Genomic DNA, 9,193 nt, shown 5'->3' with positions numbered 1-9,193 from the left:
GTGTAAAACCTTGAGTTTTTCCCATCTATTAATGAGCGAGAGGTTTTCGCGATTAGATTCGGGGTATGATAGGAGGGGAGCACCCCGGCGAAAGTGGCCAGGTGAGAGCGCTGTAAAGTCCGTCGGGTCTTGGGTGAGTGGGGATATCGGACGAGAATTTAATACAGCTTCTACTCTTATTAAAAGGGTAGTAAACTCCTCAAACGTAAATTTATGGGGCCCGGCAGTCCTTTTGAAGTGAAGTTTAAAACTTTTAACGGCAGACTCCCATAAGCCACCCATGTGCGGGGCGCTGGGAGGTATAAATTGCCAATTAATACCCTGGGGTGAGTATTTTTGGACAATATCACGGGATGCAGTTTGGAGGAAGACAGAGAACTCCTTTTCAGTGGCTCTTTTGGCTCCTATAAAAGTTTTGCCATTGTCACTCATCATTTTAGCGGGGTAACCACGGCGACCAACAAAACGAGCAAAGGCGGCGAGAAATGCCTCTTTGGTCAGGTCTGAGCACAGCTCGAGGTGTACCGCCTTTGTTGTGAAGCACACAAAGACGGCCACATAGCCTTTCACTAAAGTGGGAGATCTTAGCATGGAGGCTTTTATTTGAAAAGGCCCAGCAAAATCAACACCGGTGGTGGTGAAGGGCGGAGCGAAGGTGCATCGTTCGGGCGGCAGGGCAGCCATAATCTGCGAGCGCATTTGCTGTTTGTGAATGGTGCAGGATTTACATTGATAAGTGCATTTTTTGATGAGGGGCTTGAGCCGGGGAATGTAAAATTCTTGCCTGGTCATCTGCTGCATAAGTCGTACTTCTGCATGGAGGAGTAGATCATGGAGAAATTTTAGATAGAGGAATGCGAATCGGGACTTTTCCGGAATTATAATGGGGTGACGTTCGTTATAGCTCAGGGTAGCATGACCAAGGCGTCCATTGACGCGGAGAACTTCATTTTTATCCAAGAAGGGGTTAAGAACTAATAGTGAACTCTTTTTGTCAATGGGTTTGGAGTCTTCCAAGCGGGCCCTTTCACGGGAGAAATGACGGGTTTGCGTGGTTATAATAAGACGAATTTTCGCGTAGCGGAGATCATCATGTGATAGCGGGGATGATGCGCGGTCATGAGCTCCTGGCGCTTTGCCTTTTAGTCGTCTGATGAACTTGAAGACGTAGGCCATCACTCTCAAGGCTCGAGAGAAAGAGGAAAACCTGTCCAGATCGTCGGGATCTCCTTCGCTGGTGAGTAGTGCCTCCACTCTTCGCACTTCCGGCGGGTTGACATTTCGAACTGGGGGTTTTGGCCATTCTTCGGGAGGCTTGGATAGCCAATCAGGACCGTTCCACCATAACGAAGACGCTGCTAGGTCTAGTGGCTTGCAACCCCTTGTGCCCATATCTGCGGGGTTGTCGCTGCTGCGTACATGCCGCCAGGTGGCGTTTCCGACGAGTTCCAAGATCTCCGCGGTTCGATTCGAGACGAACGTTTTCCAAGAGTGGGGTGGTTTTTCCAGCCATGCCAATACAATTTCAGAGTCAGACCATAGTACCAGTTTTCTTTGAGAGAGGTCGAGATGGGACTGGACAGCTGCGACAAGTTTGGCTAAGAGAAGAGCACCGCAGAGCTCAAGCCGGGGTAAACTAGTTGTCCGAAGGGGTGCTACCTTGCCTTTCGAAACCAAAAGATGGGAAGAGGTACTGGAACCATGAGTAGTTCGAACATATACGTTGGCACAATATGCCTTTTCTGAGGCGTCACAGAATCCATGGAGTTCTACATGTTGGTCAGGAATAAAGTTTACCCATCGAGGAATTTGAATGGTCGAGATTGTGGGGAGATTGGTTGCGAACTGAGACCATTTAACAAGACGGAGAGGTTTGACTTTCTCGTCCCAATCAGTTCCGTCGATCCAGAGCTCTTGTAAGAGAATCTTTGCCTGGATCATTATCGGCGTAAGCCACCCTGCGGGGTCAAAAAGTTTCGCGACAGAGGAGAGAATCTGTCGTTTAGTGGTTGCAGATGAGGCTGGGATGGAGTCGATCGTATAGGAAAACGTGTCTGTGAGCGCATTCCATTGGATCCCTAGAGTCTTTGTGAAACTTGCTTTTTCGAACTCGAGAAAATTAGTATCGAGCAAGTCCTCTTTCCTCATATTTTTGACAATGTCTGGGTGGTTCGCTGTTATTTTCTTCAAGGGAAAGCCTGCTGAGTTTAGAGCCTGGATGACTTGGGTGAGAGATTGAGTGGCGATTGCCAGATCGTGGCTACCAGAGAGTATGTCATCCACATACGTTTCTTTCTTCAGAATGGGGGCTGCCATTGGGGAGTTGGTTTTTTCATCTTGTGCTACTTGGTGAAGTGTGCGAATGGCGAGGTAGGGCGCACAGTTTACACCGAATGTGACCGTTTTTAATTTATAATCTTGAATGGGACTGGTTGTGGGTGAACGAAAGATTATTCTTTGAAAGTCCTGGTCTTCGGGATGTAGCAGTATTTGTCGGTACATCTTTTCGACATCACCATTAAATACAAATTTATACATTCGCCACTTGAGGATGAGAAGCATCAAATCAGGCTGGAGAGTTGGTCCGGTATATAATACATCGTTAAAAGAGTAACCGGACCCCGAAATCTTTGATGCGTTAAAGACAACTCGTACCTTTGTCGTTCGTTTTTCGGGCTTTATGACCGCATGGTGAGGGAGGTAGAACGACATGTACTTGCCTGAGAGGAGTTTTTCTTGGGACATAGTTTTTTCCATGTGGTTTAGGGTGAGATATTCTTCCAGGACATTATCATATGAGGCCTTTAAATCGCCCTTTTTGAGGAGGTTTCGCTCCATTCCGAGAAATTGCTGAAGCGCTGAGGAGCGAGAGTAACCTAAAGAGATTTCTTTGGGGAAACTTGGCTTGAACGGAAGCCTGACCACATAACGACCATCAGAGTTGCGAGAAGTGGTGGATTTATAGAAATCTTCGCAAAAGTCGTCTTCAGGGGTGGTATGCTTGAGGTTTGGAACTTCTTCTAGTTCCCAAAACCGACGCAATTGTGAGTTGAGGTGCTCATTAGAAATTTCCTCTATTTGTGTAGAGTATGAAGCTATGCTTTCGTAAATCTGACCACTAAGTATCCAACCAAATATTGTTTTTTGAGCTAGCAGAGTTGGTGAGATTTTTTCAATGCCCTCCTCGATTATTTGAGGGATGATATCACTGCCTAACACGAGGTCAATCTAGGCTGGGGAGTGGCAGTTTGGATCTGCCAGTTTCAGATGAGACCATTTTTCTTTGTGGTCATGATTAAGTGGGAACTTGGGGAGCATTTTTGTCAGCTGTGGTAACACGATAGCTTGAGCATTTATTTGAGTTTGGAGATCGGCGGAGACCAAGACTAAAGAGCATAATTTGTTCGAAGTTTGAACAACTCTTCCACCCATGCCCGAGATTTCAAATTTTGAGGATTTGCAGGGCAGCCCGAGCTTATTCTGAGCTTTGGTGGAGATAAAGCTTCGTTCTGACCCCTGGTCTATGAGAGCTCTGAGTTTAAATATTTCTCCTCGGTGTGATACCGGTACCATAGCTGTAGGTAGGAGTATTCTGCTCTCATTCTCTGAGTAGAATGATTGCACCTGCGTACCTGAGGCTTCTTGTTCGTCAGCGTCTGTTTGAGTTGAAGTTTGGGCACTTAAGTTTGTGGAGGTTGTGGTTGCCACTTGTGAGTTGGTTTTTTGCACTCTTGGGGGTTGCCTTTTCGGCATGGAGTTTGTGGCTTCATGGAGCACTGAGTTGTGCCGTTCATTACAATGGCTACAAGTTTGGGTGCTAGGGCAATCTTTCAACGAGTGTGACTGAGATAGACAATTGAAGCACATATTATTTTCTCTTACGAACTTCTTGCTATCAGGGATTGACAAGTTTCGGAATTTGAAGCAGTTCCACAGCGAATGAGAGGAGTTCTTACACATCGAACATTTGTGCATTATTCGCTGCTCTGTCACGTGAGATTGTATTTGTGACATTGCTCTGTTTTGAAAGCTTTGAGAGTGAGGGGGTTTAAAAGGTGGTTTGTTATGCGAGAAAGGGGGCTTTGAGGAGCTATTGGGCTGACCAGGAAGTCTCGTCTTCGGCAGGCGCCATTAATCAACTCTTTCGGCTACTTCATAACGAGTAGTGAGGAACTGGTCCATTTGGGACCAGTTGGGAAGGTCTTTCCTCGAGCTGAGGGATTGTTCCCACAGGGATACTGTAGTTTCGGGAAGCTTAGAGGTTACTATATAGATGAGGATGGGGTCCTAGTTTTCGGTTGAGACTTGCTGAGTTGCGAGAATTTGAAGGCAGTTGTTTACTGAAGACTGCAGCCTTTGTATGTCTTCGCTGCTTTCGGTGGGAATGGGTTTGAGGTTCATTAAGATTCGTATTTGGTTGTCTACCAGAATACGCTTATTCTCATATCGAGACCGGAGTGCTTCCCATGCGAGATTAAAGCTTTCATCACAGAGAGAGAATTGCTTTACTATTTGATTGGCTTTACCTTGAGTTTTGTACCTGAGATGGTACAACTTTCGGCCTTGGGTGAGTTCAGGGTGATTTATATATACCGCTGTGAACATATCCCGGAAAGATGGCCATTGTTCATAACTTCCGTAAAATACTTCGGTGTCACAAGGAGGGACGGTTAAGCCGAGGCCAGACTGGCGTTTGGGTTGTGAAGTAGAGGGAGTAGGCATGGGATTGCTCACTTGCTTATGAAGATGGAGCTGGTCAGCGATTTGAGCTTTAGTGTCTTCATATTGATCGAGACAAGACCGATATTTGCGAAAAGCACTTGCTTTGAAATCCTCGGGAATTTCTTGCTCGTCTGCCTCTAAAACTACATCGTAAGAGTTTTGAACTCGATTCCAAAAATTGTCTAAACTCATATCTTTTATTTTCAGGCTTGATTCTGAGTTATTTTCGAGAGGTAGAGATTTTAATCTTGAACAGTAATCGACTAAATTATCAGTCTCTGCAATAAACTTAATGGAAGCTACCTGTTTCTGCTTTTTCGCATTTTTTCGGGTCGAGCGTTGAGTCTCGGTTGAGACGGTTTTCTCATCATCACTCATTGTGAGAATTTGGCCGAGAAAATTTATAATTTAGTCTGAAAGGACTAGGGTTGAGAGACTGAGAGAAAGAGATGCCTGAGGGAGATTTAAATTTATTATAATTTAAATTTAATTTATTTTATTTTTTCTAAGTAACTGCAATTCCTCTTACAGGAATGCCAGAGAATTTAATGCAATTCCTTTTTAAGGGAATGCCAGAGAATTTAATGCAATTCCTTTTTAAAGGGATGCCAGAGAATTTAATGCAATTCCTTTTTAAAGGAATGCCAGAGAAGTAAACATACAGTGATATAATATGAGTGAATAAATAATTAAATGTGTCAGTTTTGCGATTATGTCAGTGCTCGGTCGCGAATTAGAGAAAAATAGAGATTTAATTTATTGACTAATTTATTTATTTACCCGTTTTTCAGAATAGAGTTATTTCGAGAAACTTGCTGAACGAATGAAAGAGTACGAGAAAATTTTAGTTTATGTAGATGCAAGTTTTTTTTTTGTTTTTCACGCGACTGTAACCACAATTTTATGTATATATAAGAGGACCACACAGTAGAAGAACGAGAATGCGCTTTAATTACTTTTGGTGAAATGCAAATTTAATTCACGCGACTGTAACAATGGTATTTGTATATAAGCGCCGTCAGCTTTTATTTATTAACTTTATTGCACTGCAACCCGACCACTGTATCGCACTTTTTATATGTACATATGTATGGGATTGTGTGTATATAAGTATGCCTATGTGTTTATATATGTGTGTTTATATGTCGCTTTGTAATATTGTCTCACTTGTGCACCTTTGTTGTCGTGAAATCGAACTTTTATTTTAAACAAGGGAAACACTGCTGAGAAAATGTTTAGAATTTATGTATTATTACGAGCAAACGTTGTGGGGAATTTAAGTTTGTATACATAAATATCAATGAGAAATTATATTTGATTTAGTAAAAGCGAATGTGGGAGGAGAGGGAATAGAAAATTGCCTATGTACTTGTAAGTAGATATGTATATATATGTGTGGACTGTATGTATGAAAACGCTTGAGCGGGAAAATATGTACAAATAGGCGGGAAGAGAAATCAGTACATATGTACATGCATATATGTATGTATTTTCGATATACGGGATATTGGCTTTCGGTACTTATTTACTCGAAAACTTGGAAATATACGTATATATGCACGAAGTTCTAAAAAATTCTTTAACGGACTGAGGATGCCGTTTTTTTTTGTTTTTTTTGGAAAAAGGCGCACAAGATTTTTACGAATTTTAGGTTACTTTTTTTGAAGTACTTTAATGCGATATATGTATGTTTGTATAGTCTAGTTACCGTGGGAATAAGTATGTAGCACTAAGAATTAATAGGCTTACTTACGGTTTACAAAGGGACTTTTTGTATTACTTGCTGCTGGTTCGGGGTCTGCTGGCGCAGAAGGACCAAAATGGCGGGGGGCCAAACCTTACTTAGGCGATTGATGGGGCAGGACTTCTCCAAGTGGTGGACTGTAGCGCACAATGCTTCTTCGTGGGCTAATGCTTTGGATTGTTCCAACTGATGGACGGCCGGCGGTCGACGGAGACGGCGGCTAAATGGATTTCCAACTTTGAATACGCCAAAAACTCCAACGATGACGGGGACGGTTTCATCGGGTTAGGAGTCGTGCCGTTGTATACCAAGTCGCTTGCAAGTGTGGTGCGTCAAACTACGCGCTAGTTTCAAAAACGCCTTCAAATCGCGGCCACGAAATGAAACACAAAACGTTTTGCTTTTAAACGATTTATTCACTTGGCTTTCAAATACAAAGAAAGATGCAAATTTTCGCGTATAATGCGAACTTTGATTGAATTCAATATCCGACTATAAAAAAATGAGACATATTTGAGAAATATTTCGCGCACGAGCACTGCAGTTACGTCTATCAAAACGAAGGAATAAAATTGTAAGAATACAGCTGTCAAAAAATGCAAAGCATATACATACATACAAATGAGTATACAGCGATTTGGTAGCGAGCGAGTTGGGCATGCGTTGCCAACCACTCCTAAGATAAGCTTACAAAGGGTGCACACCAGAGGTAGTTCGAAGTACAAATTCAAAAGATACAAAATTCAAGAGATACAAAATTCAAAATGAAATGCACTCTAGTAAGCTAGCTACAAATTGTGTTAATTAAATATAAGTGTTGCAGTGCTCGCGTAGCCACTCTTAGGGCCGGTTTCTCCATCTCTGGTTAACACTAACTCCCCGGTTAAACATTGTTATCGACGTTCTAACTCCATGCATATAACAGGGAGTCGATAAGGTCGGTAACGATGTTTAACGGGGGATTAGTGTTAACCGGAGATAGAGAAACCGGCCCTTAGCCTAATAGCAGTTCGCGCTGCGACAATTCTGTTGAAATATCCCCAGCGCCGTGTTCAATATATCGTCGCTGCGCCAACAAAAACAGTTATGTGTTTTTAAATAACTTTTCAGGAGAGAAAAAAACTGATTCCTGGTGCCAATAGGCAATATTTTGCAAATGTCGAATTAAAAAAGAAAATTATATTAAAAGTATGTTATTGACTTATGAAAGAAATCAATTTTTTTTTACCAATTATAACATGAACAACATTTGCGCTTTAAAGCACATATCTGTTTTTATACACGATTTAAATTTGCTTTTGGCGGTATGGAATCGTATGCAATTTGTACATAATACTGCCGTTATGCCTAGATGCAATGTACATATAGAGGTTGAGGGCTCCTGTTATGTAATGAAAAATGGTCAGAAACGTTTTTATTGGATTTGTGTAATAAAAATTAATGCAAAGTGGTGAGTGGACACATATTTTGTACAAACCATGAAATTGCCAGAGATGGGAATGGTTTTTTCGGTCGGCGTATTAACTTGACCCATGCACTTTTTCAAAGATCCGATGGGTGATATTCAATGAAAGCTCGCATATACAAGAAATAATTTCAATATAAATATAATTGAATTTTTATTAAATGCTTTCACGTTTGTATACATTATGCAAATTTGCATAAAAATGTAAAACTAAGTATTTACACCAGCAGTACAAGGCAACCGACACCTTTGCTACCCTTTCCTCAATGTTAGGCTTCCACGACAGCCGCCGTTGATCGCCCACCTAGTTACCTGGTTCAGGTAACTTTAAGCCAGATCGAAAAGGGTGTATAGAAATCGTCCCTTAACCAAAAATTCCACATCATCTACGTAGACGATCACCCGATAGCCGAATTTTTGCAGTTACTCTAGAAGGTCATTTACTACCACAGTCTAGAGCTCCTATTGACTCTGCAATGTGTGCAGACGCTCACCCACTCCGCCACGACAGTTCTGTCACGAAGTAAGCTGTAGATAAGCCTTATTAGGTTGGTTTCAACCCCTATATTATGAGTATACTTGACTATTGCCTCTGGAGTGACATTCTTGAATGCCCCTTCACCGACCTTTTCTTGCAATAGGCATATTGAGCTCTTGAAAGACAGTCACGAGGAATCGCGTTTCTTATGTACAGGTCTATCAGTCCCTATAGCGGTTTTAGCGAAAGCGTTTGTAGCGAAAACGAAGAGACTGATAGGCCTAAAATCCATACGGGAAACATGAGAGCCTTTTCCGGCCATGTGGCGATCGCCCAGAAGATCGGAGAAGTACAGGACCTGGGGGGAGATTCTGTAACCAGTTAGCGACAATTTTCGAATCACTGTCACACTTTTAATGCGAAAACATTAATATCATGCGTCAAAAAGTGCGATAGCGATCTGAAAATTGTCGCTAACTAGTTACAGAATCTCGCTCCTGAAGTACGAAATACCGCAAAGAAGTACATTTGGCTGTACTTCGAAGTACGAAGTACAAGAGCGAAAAAAGAAGTACTGTACTTCCGAAAGAAATACGGTTGGTCACATTATGTATGTCCAGGCAACCATTTATACTATAAATGTAGCAAAGCTATTTATGGCAAATTGTAGATATACACCTAGTCTAGATATCAACCTCCTTCATCATCATATCAAAGAGATACAGTTAGAAGACTCTAGATGTCGCCACGCCAGAAGAAGTTAAATATTGCACCTAAATATATG

This window comes from Rhagoletis pomonella, unplaced genomic scaffold, assembly GCF_013731165.1.
Source record: "Rhagoletis pomonella isolate Grant_MI unplaced genomic scaffold, Rhpom_1.0 Rhpom_scaffold_00032, whole genome shotgun sequence".
Taxonomy (NCBI): Eukaryota; Metazoa; Arthropoda; class Insecta; order Diptera; family Tephritidae; genus Rhagoletis; species Rhagoletis pomonella.
This window is presented reverse-complemented; position numbering follows the sequence as displayed.